Here is a 15,464-nt window from a genome sequence, read left to right as displayed (position 1 = left end):
AGACAGTGTCAAGGAACTGAAACTCACCAGATCACTGCATCTGAACAGTAAGATGCCAGACCCCTAATCCATTATGATTGCCTAACTGACAACCTACTGCCTGTGAACCAACTCCTTTTCTTTACTGCTTCCTAATTTTGTTTTCCCACACATAGTTAACATCCTTCCTCCACTATATTAACTTCTAATTTCAGTCAGTTGAGGTGATGGGTTTGTGACTTACCTCCCATCTCATTGAATGCACCACCTGAATAAACCTTTCTTCCCTGGCAATACTTATTGTCTCAGTGATTGGCTTTCTATATGGTGGGCAACAGGACCTAGATGAAGTCCCTGCTATTTGCTAACAATCCAATATTTTCCTCATTTTCTATTTTATACACTCATGCCCTCAACTAAGAATCAAGAAAGAGAAGAGGAAAACAATCTAGAACTTAAATGACCCGTAAATTAAATAGTCTCACAATAATCTAGAATTAAATGTCCAGGTTGAAGAAATTTAGAAAATTATGAAACAAAATTTTGCAACCAAGATTTTCTAAGAAAGCAGGACACTAGAACCAGGTTATGTTATATGTGCAGGAGGAGCTGGTTGCTCCAAAACTCAGTTGCATTTGCCTTCGAGGATTTGTCATAAGGCATAGACTAGATTACAGTCTTCCAAGTTCAATTTGTTTGCACTTTAAGATGCAAGCTGTCTCTGTGGACAGACTCACATTAATCAATTTCACAGAGACTGATAGTTATAAACCAATGACATAGATAAAGCAATATGTCATTGTTCATTTTTACAGCAAAAACTGTCAAGAGACTCAGTGTTTGGGGCTCTTCATCATGTTCTCTCTCTCTAGGGAAAACACATTGAAAGAAAAGTTCTAAGAAGTTTGAATAGAGAACAAGAAGTAAATTAACTGATTTAAGTATCTCTCAGGTAAGGTAATCTAACTTTTGCAATCTGATTGTTTACCTAAGATTAGCCAGAACTCCGTCCATCTTGAACAATGTTAAAATGCTAAACTGAATGTGTAGAGAAAAGAAAGAGCGATCAGACTGTTACTGTGTCTATATAGAAAGAAGTAGACATAAGAGACTCCATTTTGTTTTGTATTTGAGATGCTGTTAATCTGTAACCCTACCCCCAACACTGTCCTTGCAAGAGACATGTGCTGTGGTGACTCAAGGTTTAACAGATTTGGGCTGTGCGGGCTGTGCTTTGTTAAACAAGTGCCTGAAGGCAGCTTGCTGGTTAAAAGTCATCACCATTCTCTTAATCTCAAGTACCCAGGGACACATACACTGCGGAAGGTCTCAGGGACCTCTGCCGAGGAAAGCTAGGTATTGTCCAAGGTGATAGTCTGAAATATGGCCTCGTGGGAAGGGAAAGACCTAATCGTCCCCCAGCCTGACACCTCGTGAAGGGTCTGTGCTGAGGAGGACTAGTATAAGAGGAAAGAAGGCCTCTTGGCAGTTGAGATAGAGAAAAGCATCTGTCTCCTGCTGGTCCCTGGGCAATGGAACATCTCGATATGAGAAAATGTGGCACATATACACCATGGAATACTATGCAGCCATAAAAAAGGATGAGTTTGTGTCCTTTGTAGGGACATGGATGCAGCTGGAAACCATCATTCTTAGCAAACTATCACAAGAACAGAAAACCAAACACCGCATGTTCTCACTCATAGGTGGGAACTGAACAATGAGATCACTTGGACTCGGGAAGGGGAACATCACACACTGGGACCTATCATGGGGGGTGGGGAGGGATTGCATTGGGAGTTATACCTGATGTAAATGACGAGTTGATGGGTGCTGACGAGTTGATGGGTGCAACACAGCAACATGGCACAAGTATACATATGTAACAAACAACCTGCACGTTATGCACATGTACCCTAGAACTTAAAGTATAATAATAATAATAATAATAAAAAGAAACAAAAAAAAAACCTGATTGTATGTTCTATTTACTAAGATGGGAGAAAACCGCCTTGGGGCTGAAGGTGGGATGTGCTAGTGGCAATACTGCTCTTTATGCACTAAAAAGGTTTATGGAGATGTTTACATATGCATATTAAGGCACAGCACTTTTCCTTAAACTTATTCATGTCACAGAGATCTTTATTCACATGTCTTTCTGCTGACTTTCTCCCTACTATGATCCTATTATCTTGCCACTTCCCTTTTCTAAGATGGTAAAGATAATGATCAATAAATACTGAGGGAACTCAGAGACTCGTGCTGGCCCGGGTCCTCTGTATGCTGAGCGCCGGTCCCCTGGGCCCACTTTTTCTTTCTCTATACTTTGTCTTTCTCTATACTTTGTCTCTGTGTCTCATTTCTTTTCTGGAGTCTCTCGTTCTACCTAAGGAGAAACGCCCACAGGTGTGGAGGGGCAGGCCACCCCTTCATGAGTAGGGACAACAAACTTGTATTTCTTTCTCTCTCTCCTGACACTCATAATTAGTCAACATTTTTTACTATTGTACCCTGTTTCCATGCAGAGCATACATCTGTTTTCTGCATGATGATAATCAGTAAATTTCCAAATCACAAGGTTTAGAATGCTGAATTTTGCCAAACTAGTCCATCGTACACTTATGCACAGCATCTTATTCTACTCTCACAGATTACTAATCTTCTAATGTGGATACAGATACTAGTTTAGATTTTAGAGTAAAGCCTTAGTCTGGCTTTTGAGAGCACCTCAATTCAGTTCCATATTATTTGTTAATCTGTTAAGATATAATCCTCTTTTTGTTGGTATTAGACTTTATAAATAGTCTCAGATTCTTTGAAAATTTGTGGATATGTGCACATTTTGTAAAGTTATCTCTCTATAGATATTTCAGTGTAGAGAGATAATCTCTCAGGGAGTGAGAAAATACTCAGCCAGTTAAATATTCTGAATACCGTTTTTGTCTCTTTAGTGGGCATATGAGTGTATGTATCATTTTTAAAAATATTGGTTCAACTGGAGTTATTCAATTCGTATATGAAAAGTTATTCATTGTTTTTTCATTTATTGAAAAAAGGTGCCCAGTTCTGTAATAATTATATGTTGAATTAAATCATCTCTTTTCTCTTTTTCCCTCTTCAGGCTTTAATTAGATCAGTTGCAGGTATTTGGAATGCAAATGGGGTAGTTTGTAATAAAAGAGACAAAGATCTTTATGTAGCACACCCTCCTGCTTCGGGATTCTCTCCGGATGGTTACTTAACCTTAGTTTAGCCAAAAAAAAAAAAAAAAAGACATTTTGTTTTGGAGAAATGCCATGTAGCTGTCTACTTAAGGTAATTCACTTTTTGTTTTGCATTTTTCTATATTAAAATGCCCTCTTTGTTTCAGTATTGGCTAGCTCCACAAAGGTTTATACTCTTGAATCCTACATATTGCTTTAAAAGTTCAGCACTTCCAAGGGCACTGAAGGCTTAACATGACAATAATAACAACTAATGACTAATTATCCAAGAAATGGATTTTTACATATACACTTTATGGAGGAGATTGCTGACTCAGATCAAAGCTGTTACCTTTTCTTCTTGGGAACATAGACACACTACATTTTGAAGACTACATAGAAATTAGGAATAACCGTGTGATTGAGTTCTAGTCAGTGAGTGATATGTATGGTAAAAATATATCTTATAATGATACTCTATGTTAATTTATCTGGGTAGAATAGAGACAAATACTAGGAAGAACATTGGAGCTGGGCGTTGGTATTGTCACAGCATAGAAAGATACTGAAACCCTTTTTGGACTAGAACTACCTGCTGATCAGAAAACTCTCTGGACTTTAGGTAAATGAAAAGTAAACTTCTGTATTATTAAACCACTGACATTTGTTATTACCTCCACTGTTATCTTAGTGAATGCACAACCTCATACGTTGTATTTTCTAAAGAAATGAAAATACTGAGATTTACTTAGGGATAGTGAGTTTTTTCATGAATACTCAGTTACTAAATGGGAAATTTGAAAGTAAAATATGGGTTTTCTCATTCCAGATTGTGGGTTTTTTTTTTTTGCCATTTTTCATGTTGTCAAATATGCTGTTCTTATATACTGTTTGAAAATTCTGTGTCTTGAGTCAGCGAAACTGCATTTACAATGATTTCAATACTTGCTAGGTGTATAGACTTGGGAGCATTTCTTAATCTTTGCCATTTTTTTCATCTGTAAAATGAGAGTAATAAAAATGTATACCTTATAATGCTGTAAGGATTACATGAGAATATGCAAGTTAAAGGATGTTTTGAGAGCCCTCAGCAAAACTGGGGTATGAAGAGGAGCTAGATGTGGGTGTCTACAGTGCCTTTCCTGGGATAATTCATTTACCTGGCAAGTAGCCTAATGTTTCCTTGTGATTGTGGGACTCTCTACCAAGGATGCCTCATACAGGGAACTTGTTTACACTGACAGACAAACTTGTGGCTCTTATCTGGCTTGTATTCAGTTTAGGTCTGCCTGACCATCACTGTGACTCTGGAAGCCAAACTTGTGTCATCACTCCCTCCCCTTTTTCTGGTAGGCTGGGGTAAAACCAGCCTGGGGCAGCCCCTAGTTTTTCAAATGGAAGGCACAAATTCAATGCACCACCACAACAAAAACAAGTTCAAAGTTTTTGACTTACATCTCTTGGGCAAGGAGGGTATAATTTGGCAGTCCTTTGTCCCCCAGGTCATGCAAGGTAAAAATAAAGAATCAGGAAGTGAGAGAGAGAAGCATCTTTGCCACTTGCAGTATATGCAAGGGAACAGGATTTGAATTAGTCTAAGTTATTGGGCAAATAATTGTAAGGTTTATTAAATAAAGCAGCAGGAAAGTGGGAGCCCAGAATGCTAGATGGGAGAGATGCCTCTAAGTTCTTACTTCTAGGCACCAACTGGAGCCATTTGGCTGTGACGTTTAACTGGAAGCTGTGTCAAAGGAGACTAAGCACTGCTTCTAGTATGAGAAAGTTAAACTTGTACTCAGAATGGATGCTGAAACAACATAAAATTAAAGAATTTACTGCAAAGGCTCACAATGACATTTTATAGATAATAATTATAAAACAGTGGGAAATTGTTTTGCTGTTGAAGGTGAATTTCTCTGAACAGTGCAAAACTTAGAAACTACCTTCTCTCAGCTTACAAACATTTGCTGCCCATTTTCTCTTATTTATGTCAAATTTTTATGTAAAGCCATGGTTTTTAAACTTGAGTACATATCAGAATTATCTCTTGAGTTTTCTTCTTTGTTATTAATAACAACAAAAAATAGAATGTAAAAAATAACATGCAGAAATAAAAACAGTATCTTATGTTAAGAGACATAAGAGACTTTATAAAGTTCATGGAAAATGCATATTATGAAAAAAAATTATACATGGATTTAAAATTTTCTGCACCAAAATAAACTTGTTCTAACTTATAACATGTCTGAATAGGATCTAGTCTGAGGTAGAAAGAAGGATGAGATATCGATTTGAAAAAGGCCCCAATCAGAGCAACATGAATTATGCTAAAATGGAGGTAAGAACTATCATCAAATTTATAGTAAAGCTTGTGTGGAAGAATAATGGTGAAATCATTGATGCTTCATGTAAAGTTAATGGAAACAATGCCTCCAATCCCCCCTAAATCAGCAGTTTACAAATGGGTAACTTGTTTTAAGAAGAAACAAAACAATGTTGAAGATTCAGTCCATAGCATCCATAGCAGCAGACCATCCACATCAATTTGTGAGGGAAAAAAAAATCATCTTATTTGTGTTCTGATTCAAGAGGACCAACCATGTACAGCACAAATAATAAGAAACACCATAGACAGCTTAATTGGTTCAGCTCATACAATTCTGACCAAAAAATTAAAGTTGAGCAAACTCCTGTCAATGGGTACCAAAATTATTGCACCCAGATCAGCTTCAGGCAAGAGCAGAGCTTTCAATTACATTTTTTTTTTAAGTGGGATCAAGATCTTGAAGTATTTCTTGAAGAACTGTAAGAGGAGATGAAACATGGCTTAAAGTACCATACTGAAGACAAAGTCCAATCAAAGTAATGGCTACCAAAAAGTGAAAGTAGTCTAGTCAAGGCAAAACTGGAGTAGTCAAAAGCAAAAGTAATGAAAACAGTGTTTGGGATGCTCAAGGCATTTCACATATTGCCTTTATGGAGGATCAAATAATTATAACATCTGCCTATTATGGGAGTGTTTGAGAAAGCCAGCCAAAATTTTAACAGAATAATGCCCAGGATAGCCTCACCAGAGAGTTCTTCTCTATCATGACAATGCTCCTGCACATTCCTCTCATTTAACACAGAGGATTTTGCAAGAGATTTGATGGGAAATCATTAGGCATCCACCTTATAGTTCTAATTTAGCTCTTTTTGATTTCCTTTTGTTTCTTAACATAAAAACATTGGTAAAAAACACTTTTTTTTTCAGGCCATAATGTACAAAAGTCTGTATTGACATGGTTAAATTTCCAGGACCACCCTCAGTTCTTTTTTTTTTTTAGATGGAGTCTTGCTCTGTTGCCAGGGTGGAATGCAGTGGCACAATCTCGGCTCACTCCAACCTCCGTCTTCCGAGTTCAAGCGATTCTCTTGCCTCAGCCTCCTGAGTAGCTGGGACTATAGGCGTCCACCACCACACCCAGCTAATTTTTGTATTTTTAGTAGAGATGGAGTTTCACCATGTTGGTCAAATGGTCTCGATCTCTTGACCTCATAATCAGCCCACCTCGGCCTCCCAAAGTGTGCGCCCAGCCCACCCTCAGTTCTTTGAGGATAGACTGAATAGCTGGTTTTATTGGTTATAAAAAGTGTTCTAAATAAATTGAGTTCATGTTGGGAAATAAAATTAATTTTTTTTTAATTCAGTTTTTCATGAACTTTAAAAATTTCCCTGTTAAAATAATGGTAGATGGTGGAGTATGTATTATATAAATTACATTTTATTTGATGGCTTTGTAGATAGTGTGGCATGACCTGTGGACTAACAAGATAGACTTTAGAGTTCTGTTTGAAATTGCCCTGATCATCAAGACAAGAACAGGTTACAGACTATTAAAATTTCTGAGGTGCTCCTGTTTATCAAAGTTATAGAGTCTTATTCCATATTTTTGATGTTGAAATAAAATATAATGGAGGAAGTGGAAATCAACACAAAATAAGGGCACAATCAGAGTGACCCCAAGTGGATGGAATATAGAGTAGGAATACCAGAAGGTCTAAAAGATAAGAACAAAAGTGAAATTACATATATGGTTTAAGATTACAATGAAAAGGCGTTTATTGAGCCTGAGTAATAGAGAACTTGTAAGGTACTTAAAAGATGTGTGACATGTCTGGGGTACCTGTTGTATGACTTGGCTAAGTGGTCTAAATAAACTAGGATGTGTTAAATGCTTAATATCTGCAAATTCTACTCATCTATACTACTGGATGATTTGGGGTCTGGAAAATAGTAGAGCTTATTCTCAGCTTTTTGTGAGTTTTCTTTTACTTCTTATATTTCCCCCAAAGGATCAAAACCAATTGAAGGGCTTGGCTTGGTCATCAGAAATATCTCTTACTTCATACCAGCCTACTCATATTTTTTATCTCAGCAGTAGTGAGTGTTAACATTCTGAGGTGTCTTTCCATGTCTTTGGCTAAGTATTTTGTTAGAGTCAGTACACAAGTAAAGAATAAATAAATGAGAGCCATACTTATTGTAGAAAGAGAACTAATATTTTATTGGGGACTTAGAAGGCACATAATGATTTTTAAAATTTTGTCATAATTTTCCTGCTATACCCCCCTGTTTTTAATGTGAGATAATTTAGGCTCAGAGAGGTTAGCTACTTACTCAGAACCATACAGCTGGTAGATGGTAGAGTTGAGATGCAAACACAGAACTACTTAAGCTTGCTTTCAAACTCTGACTCAGCTATGTAGGCAAATTATTATTATTTCCTGTTCTCTTTTTTTCCTCATCCAGAACTGAGAGAGATAATAGTACATATCTCACAGGGTTTCTCATGAGGGTTAAACGATTAATTCTTTTAAAGTTCTTAGAAAAGTACCAGGCTCATAGCAAATTGTGTAACCTATTATTATTATCATTATTATTCTATGCTGTTTCCTCCCCAAAACTATACCCTTGAATGCCAACTCCTATCTTCCCTCAGTAACCACCCTTCATTATTGAAAGAAAGAGTTAGCTTTTTATCTCAGTCTATCTTTATTGCATTTTGATGAAAAGTGTAAATTAACATATGCTGAGGTCCTTCTACAAGCTTGACCCATGGATTTCTAAGTACTTTTCCTTTTTTTTTTTTTTTTTTTGGTCTACTTGTTATATATTAGGTACACAGGGTAAATATTATATCAAATAAAAACTTCTATTAATTTTCCTTCTTACAGCTTTTTTCCTCTAGTCATCTTAAATTGCTTTCAAGTTTTTATTCTCTGTTTATTTGTTTATATATAAAATTATCCGGCTTTTAGAGCTTTGTGTTTGCTGTTTCCTTGTATTTAATATGAACTCTCAGGAAGTCACTATTGACCCTCCAGGCTTGGGTCATTTTCCCCAATTCTCTTGCACCTAGGACTCACCTTAAGGTCACAAACTGAATAATTGTCTTCATTACATAATTTTTTACATTAAATAAGATTTATATTATAAATATATATATATAATTTAAAGTATTTAAACAAAACATAGCTATATAAGTATAAAATATTTTAAATAAAATAATGTAAAAATACTTAAATAATATTTTAACCAAACTGTCTTATAAATTTAAAAAAATAGTATTTCAAAATAAGAACTATAAATTCTCAAAGGACAATAATCCATACTCACTGAATGTATCTAAGATGATTGTGCCATGTGAAACTATAATAAATGTATTTATTATAGAAAATTTTCTATATGTGTAGCAGTCTACTTGGTAAATGACATCTAAATATTTCTAATTCTTCAAATATGCAAGTGAGTATATTTGTTTAATTGAAGCCTATTTCTCAATATTTAAAAATAACGAGTATAAATGTTTTACAGAACTGTAAAGCCTTTATTAAGTTATTGCTGGTTACTAGAGGCTGGGAAGAAAAGAGGAGAAGGGAGAATAAAGAGAAGTTGGTTAAAAAGGATACAAAAATACAGTTAGATAGGTGGAATAGGTAGGTGTTAGTGGTCGATAGCACAATATGGGGATTATAGTTAACAATAATTTATTGCATAGTTAAAAATAGCTAGAAGAGAATAATTAGAATGTTCCTAACATAAGAAAAAATGAATATCTGAAGTAACAGATATCCCCATTACCCTGATTTGATCATTAGGCATTCTATAAATGTACCAAAATATCACACATATTCCCCAAATATGTACAATCATTATATATCAATAGAATGTTTCTAAAAAGAAGGAAAAAAAAAAGTTTTAACTTGGTCTGTCAAATATGATAAAATCAAATTTTAAACCTCATGAAATGAAAATCAATTGTGGAATCATTGCAAGCAATGATTACAGTCATAGAGGCAATTTTGTTGAACTTCTATTTTTGCTAATAGAGGTATCCCACTGGATTTGTGCCCCTCAGCAGTTGCTTCATTAAAGAAGCACCATTCTGGGATTCAGAACTAGTGTCTTGGAGCACTGAACTCAGCAGAATTATAATGATGGATACATATGGTTCCTAATGAATATTTTTATAATGGGTCTTTAATTCCTCTGAGGAATATATTGGTAGGGCCATACTTAAACTCTGTGTCTAGTCACATTAAAGTTCATATCAGTGGAGGATAATTTGTGGCAAGTACTGGCATTGACTTCTAATGCCATTTGTAATTTTTGACTTCTAAAGAGGCAAAATTAAAAAGCATTTCACAAGTTTGGATTTAAGTATAACTACCTTAGAAGCAAGTGATTTATGGAGGAACTGGCTAAGGAGCAGGATTTATTTTGTTGACATTCTGGTGCTAATTATGTCATAAGTTACACTCAGATATGCCTGAGCAGCTCTCAGATTTTGAGTTTCTAAAATGCTGAATTTCTGTTCAAGAAGGTATGACTGATAATTTAGGATTTTTTCTCAGTTACAAAAATATTTGGCATGTAGTTTCTTATATAAACAAAAAGGAACAAGGTGAATAAGTTTACAGAAGTTAAATTTGTCCCACTCTTTGAACTGTATGCTTAGTTATATTAATTGGGGATTAAGTGGGCTAAATTGGTTAAGGTTTTTCTTTTTCAAGTACGAAAGCTTTAATAATTAAAATTTATGATAAAAAAATCCTTGTTTTTACTAGCATTAGATTTTAATTTGATAAACAGTAAAGAATGCAGTCTGTTGTTCTACAGTGTTATAATTCTGACCTGTTTACTCATCGAATAATCAGATTAGAATTATAGCATAGTAGATCCAGTGTTGGTGAAACTATAAAACTCATGGGAGAAAGGGGTAAAGAAGGAGAGTCTTGAGTATATTAACTGTTTTTGTTTTTTTTTTTAATCACATTGTTCCAAATATATATAGTTAGGATGCAAGACTTCAGTAGAGCTTTTCTGCTCAAGAAAAGCCTTTTGTTTAAGTAATGTTAGAAGAATTACTTACTTTCTCATTTCTATTGTACATTTATCTAATTACGCAACCCAAAGGATTCATCTGAACCACTTTTTCAGGGAATGTGTAAAAATGCTACTGCCTATATACTTCTATTTTACTCCAAATCACATTAGTGCAACAGTCCTCAGATTATCTGGAAATTTTGAAGCAATACAGAAATAAAATATATAGTATTATAACCAATGAGGAAACAGATGTACTTTTTGAGAGATTATAACTGGTATAAATTTACCCAATATTTAGAATTCACAGCAATAGAATCTGAACACTAGGTGATTCATTCATAGTGAACTCTGGTTTCCCTTTCCTAATTATGTGATTACGTGGGGGATTTTATCCTTCCAAAAAAAAAATTCCAAAGGATCAAAATCTCCAAAATATAATTGTGAAAACAATAATAATAATTTTAAAGAATATATTTACATACATTTAAAAAGTGAATTTTTTAAGAAGCATGTAAAAACACAATGAAACAATTCATAGGCCACTTTACACAATAAAATCAGTAATAATAACACATATTTTTGCAAACGTAAAACATTCAGGTATACAAATGAGAGTCATACGGGTATAACAGTTATAAGCAGAGAAACAATAGTAATAAAGAAATAGTCTGAAAAGGAAAGTGTATAAATGCATATAGCTATGGTTAGTAATTATGTGTACTTAGCTCTATAACTCTGGTTATCTGAAAAGCTGTGAGGAACAGCTTAAGTCTTTTAACAGTATCTATCAAAAACTGCAGTGGATCACCTCTGCATTTGCAGTCACCAAAAAAAGGTAAGATCTTGAAAAATTATGCTTTTCACAAATGTAGATGTACAAAAAAAGACATCTCTTTATTAACTGAGGAAGTTTCAATGTTTTTATATACATACACAAGGCTTAAACATAAAGTCAATGTTTTGATAATATATTTTGAGGAGTCAAATTTGAAAAAAAAAAAAAAAAAAAAAAAAGAAGGAATGAAACTAATTAGAACTCTCTAAAAGTGTCTACATAATTTATCTCTCCAGTATTGGAGATGATGTGAAGGCGAAATACATAGCATAGCACATCGTGAAAAATAATACAGACAATTTAGTGGAAAAAATCTAAAGAAAAGGAAAAGAAAAAAATGAAAACCAAAATTTGATATAAAACAAGTGTATTATAAAGACAGATTATGGGCAATTGTGGGGAAATAGTCCAGAAAACACACCCAAAATACCGCTTTACCAGGTTTCTAAGTTTTCCTTAATCCAGTTAAATTGACATCTAAAATTAAGTTCACAAGCTTACCCCTGGTCAACTTGGCACAAATACACAAATCGTTAAATCATATTTAATTTCAAAAGTAAGGCAGTAAAAAAGTAATATTTCTCCCTAACATGATACAACTCTCCTGTGGTTATGATTTTGAAATTTTGGACATCACAAATTTAGACTTTAAATATTTTAATATTTTGAGATTTCAACATTTGGGATTATGGCATCCACGACTGTCTTTCAGGAGTATGATCCAAACCTGGTCATTTGGAGGAGGAAAACATTTTACCCTTTACCAGCCTCTTGCTAGCTATTTGACTTTGGAAGCGTTCAGTGCACAGGGTTCCAATTGTCCATATTCTCATCAACACTTTTTTTCACATTTATTTAGAAATATAATAATCATCCTAATTGGTGAGATGTGGTAGCTCATTGTAGTTTTTATCTGAAATTCCCCGAAGATTAGTGATGTTGAGCATCTTTTCATGTGCTTGTTGGCCATTTGTATATCTTCTTTGGAGAAACATCTTTTCAAGTTCTTTGCCCATTTTAGAATAAATGTTTGCTTTTGCATTGTTGCATTGTAGGGGTTCTTTATGTGTTCTCAATCTCCATCCTCATTCAGACATAAGAGTTGCAGATATTTTCTCCTATTTTGTAGGTTGCCTTTTTCCTCTGTTGATAGTGTCCTTTAATGTGGATTTTAATTTTCATAAGATTTAAATTGTTTACTTTTTCTTTGATTGCCTATGCCTTTGGTGTCATATTCAAATTAAGTTTTTGGATATCAAGTAAGTCTCTTGTAGATAGCATATAGCTGGCTCATTTTAAAAAATCCGTATTTCTAATCTCTGTCTTTTCAGAGGGACTGTATTAGTCTGTTTGTATTTCTGTAAAGGAATAGGTAAGGTTGAGTATTTTACAAAGAAAATAAGTTTATTTGACTCATAGTTCTGTAGGCTTTACAAGAAGCGTGGCACCAACTTCTGCTTGGTTTCTGGTGCGGCCCGATGAGGCTTTTATTCATAGCTAGAGGCAAGGGGAGCTGGCATGAGAGTGAGCAAGAGAGAGGCAAGAGAGGTGTCATGCTCTTTTAAACAATCAAATATTGTGTGAACTAATAGAGGGAGATTACACTCACTGCTGAAGGGAGGGCATCAACCCGTGCATGAGGGATACACGTCCATGACCAAACACCTCCCATGAGGCCCCATCTCCAACACTAGGGATCACGTCTCAGCATGAGATTTGGAGGGGACAAATACTCAAACCATGTCAGAGAATTTAATCCATTTACATTTAAAGAAATTACTGGAAAAGAATAACTTAATGCAGAACAGAAACAAGTACTACATGTTCTCACTCATATATGGGAGGTAAAAAGATACATTGAGCTCATGGAAGTAGAAAGTATAATTGTGGTTATTAGAGACTGGAAATGCTGGAGGGAGGGGATCACAGGGAGAGGTTAGTTAATGGCTATAAATTTGTAGCTAGTTGGCAAGAATAAATTTTAGTGGTCTGTAGCACTGTAGGGTAAGCATAGCTAACAATAGTTTAGTGTATATGTTTAAGAAGTTAGAAGAGAGGATTTTTAATATTTACAACACAAAGAAATGACAAACGTTCCAGGTAATAAATATGCTAATTAACTTTCATTACATATTATACACATGTATACAAATATTACTCTGGACCACATAATTATGGACAATTCTTACATGTCAAGTAAAAATTAAAAAATTAAAGTGATTTACAATGTTAAAAAAAGATGTCTGTCATTGTGCTATTTGTTTTCTATGTGTCTTACAGCTTTTTCTTGTCCGTCATTTCTTGCATTGCTGTCTTTTGCATACTTAGTTAATTTTTTATAGTAAAATATTTTAATTCTTTTCTCAATTCATTTTATGTATATTCTGTAACTATGTATGTTTTTGTGATTTCCATGGATATTGCATATAATATTTTAAAGTTATAACATTTTAATTTGTTTTATTTATTTATTTATTTATTGAGACAGAGTCTTACTCTGTTGCCCAGGCTGGAGTGCAGTGGTGCGATCTTGGCTCACTGCAAGCTCCGCCTCCCGGGTTCATGCCATTCTTCTGCCTCAGCCTCCCAAGTAGCTGGGACTACAGGTGCCCACCACCTCGCCCAGCTAATTTTTTGAATTTTAGCAGAGACAGGGTTTCACTGTGTTAGCCAGGATGGTCTCAATCTCCTGACCTCGTGATCCACCTGCTTTGGCTTCCCAAAATGCTGGGATTACAGGCGTGAGCCACTGTGCCTGGCCCCAACACTTTAATTTGTGTTTAAACCAACTTAACTACAATTACATACAACAACTCAGCTCATTTACAGCTATGTTGCCACTCCTTTCAGTTATTGATATCACAAAATTACATCTCTGTGATTCTGTTTATAAAAATCATACACTAATATGATTTTTAAATATGTTAATATTTTAAATTTTAATTAAAAAATAAAGTTACAAATCACAGTTACTATAATGCTTGCTTTTTGACTAGGTTTTTAATGTATTAGTTTCTTGAGTCATGTAGAAAACATAAAGTTACGTACCATTCTTACAGTAATACCAACTCAATTTTACAAATACCTATGTGTTTACTTTTACTAATATCTTTAATTCTTCATGTAGCTTCAAGTTCTGTCTAGTATCCTGTCATTTCAACTTGTAAAACTCTATGATTTCTTGCAGGGAAGGTCTAGTGGAAACAAAATAGACCCTCAGCTTTGTCTGGGAATATCTTATTTTTTGTATATATTTCAAGAAGAGTTTTAGTGGTTACAAGATTGTTGGTTGACATTTTTTTTTGTTTCTGTTTTTACCTTTAGCACTTTGAATATTTTAGCCCACTCCCTTCTGGCCTCCAAAGTTTTTAATGAGGAATCTGTTGTCAATCTTACTTAGAATCTCTTGTATGTGACAAGTCCTTTCTCTCTTGTTCTTTTACAATTTTTTCTTTGGCTTTTGGCTGTTTGATTATAATGTGTCTCAATGTGACTATTTTTTAGGACATCCTACTTGGATTTTGTTGAGCCTCCTCTTGGATTTTATATGCATGTCATTCATCAAATTTGGAAAGTTTTCAACTGTATTTTCTTTAAATATTACGTCTGTCTCTTTATTTTCCTTGTGTATGTTGGTCTACTTGATGTTGTCTCATAGATCCCTCAGGTTCTGTTTACTCTTTTCTGTTTCTCATATTGATAATTTCAGTTGTTTTATCTTCAATTAATTGATTTTTTTCTTCTGTCTGTTTACACCTCTCTTTGAATACCTCTAGTGATTTTTTTATTTCATCAATTGTAATTTTCAGCTCCAAATTTCATTTTTACTTAATTGATGCTATTTTTATTAATCTTTCATTTTGTTCATTCATCATTTTATTGACTTTCTTCACGTCATTTCTTTTTTTTAGCTCTTTGAACATCTTTAAGATAACTGTTTTAAAGTCTTTGTCTAACTGGTGTGAGATAGTATCTCATTGTGGTTTTGATTTGCATTTCTCTGATGGCCAGTGATGATGAGCATTTTTTCATGTGTCTGTTGGCTACATAAATGTCTTCTTTTGAGAAGTGTCTC

General features: G+C 34.4%; 1 long non-coding RNA gene across 3 annotated transcripts in view; it reads left to right on the top strand.

Annotated features, from left to right (window-relative positions):
• The first annotated feature begins 7 nt into the window (after nucleotides 1-7).
• LOC103887607 overlaps nucleotides 8-15,464 on the top strand; it is a 53,969-nt gene continuing 38,512 nt past the window's right edge. For 2 of the 3 annotated variants that reach the window (XR_002524349.2, XR_002524348.2), the window contains exons 1-2: nucleotides 8-47; nucleotides 852-931. This is a non-coding gene — a long non-coding RNA (uncharacterized LOC103887607). Of the gene's footprint in view, nucleotides 48-851; nucleotides 932-3,100; nucleotides 3,295-15,464 lie in introns of all 3 variants that reach the window. The other variant, XR_004176953.1, reaches the window with a different exon arrangement.

Source organism: Papio anubis, chromosome 11, assembly GCF_008728515.1.
Source record: "Papio anubis isolate 15944 chromosome 11, Panubis1.0, whole genome shotgun sequence".
Lineage (NCBI taxonomy): Eukaryota > Metazoa > Chordata > Mammalia > Primates > Cercopithecidae > Papio > Papio anubis.
Note: the sequence above shows the minus strand (reverse complement) of the source record. Positions and strands in the feature narration are given on the sequence as shown.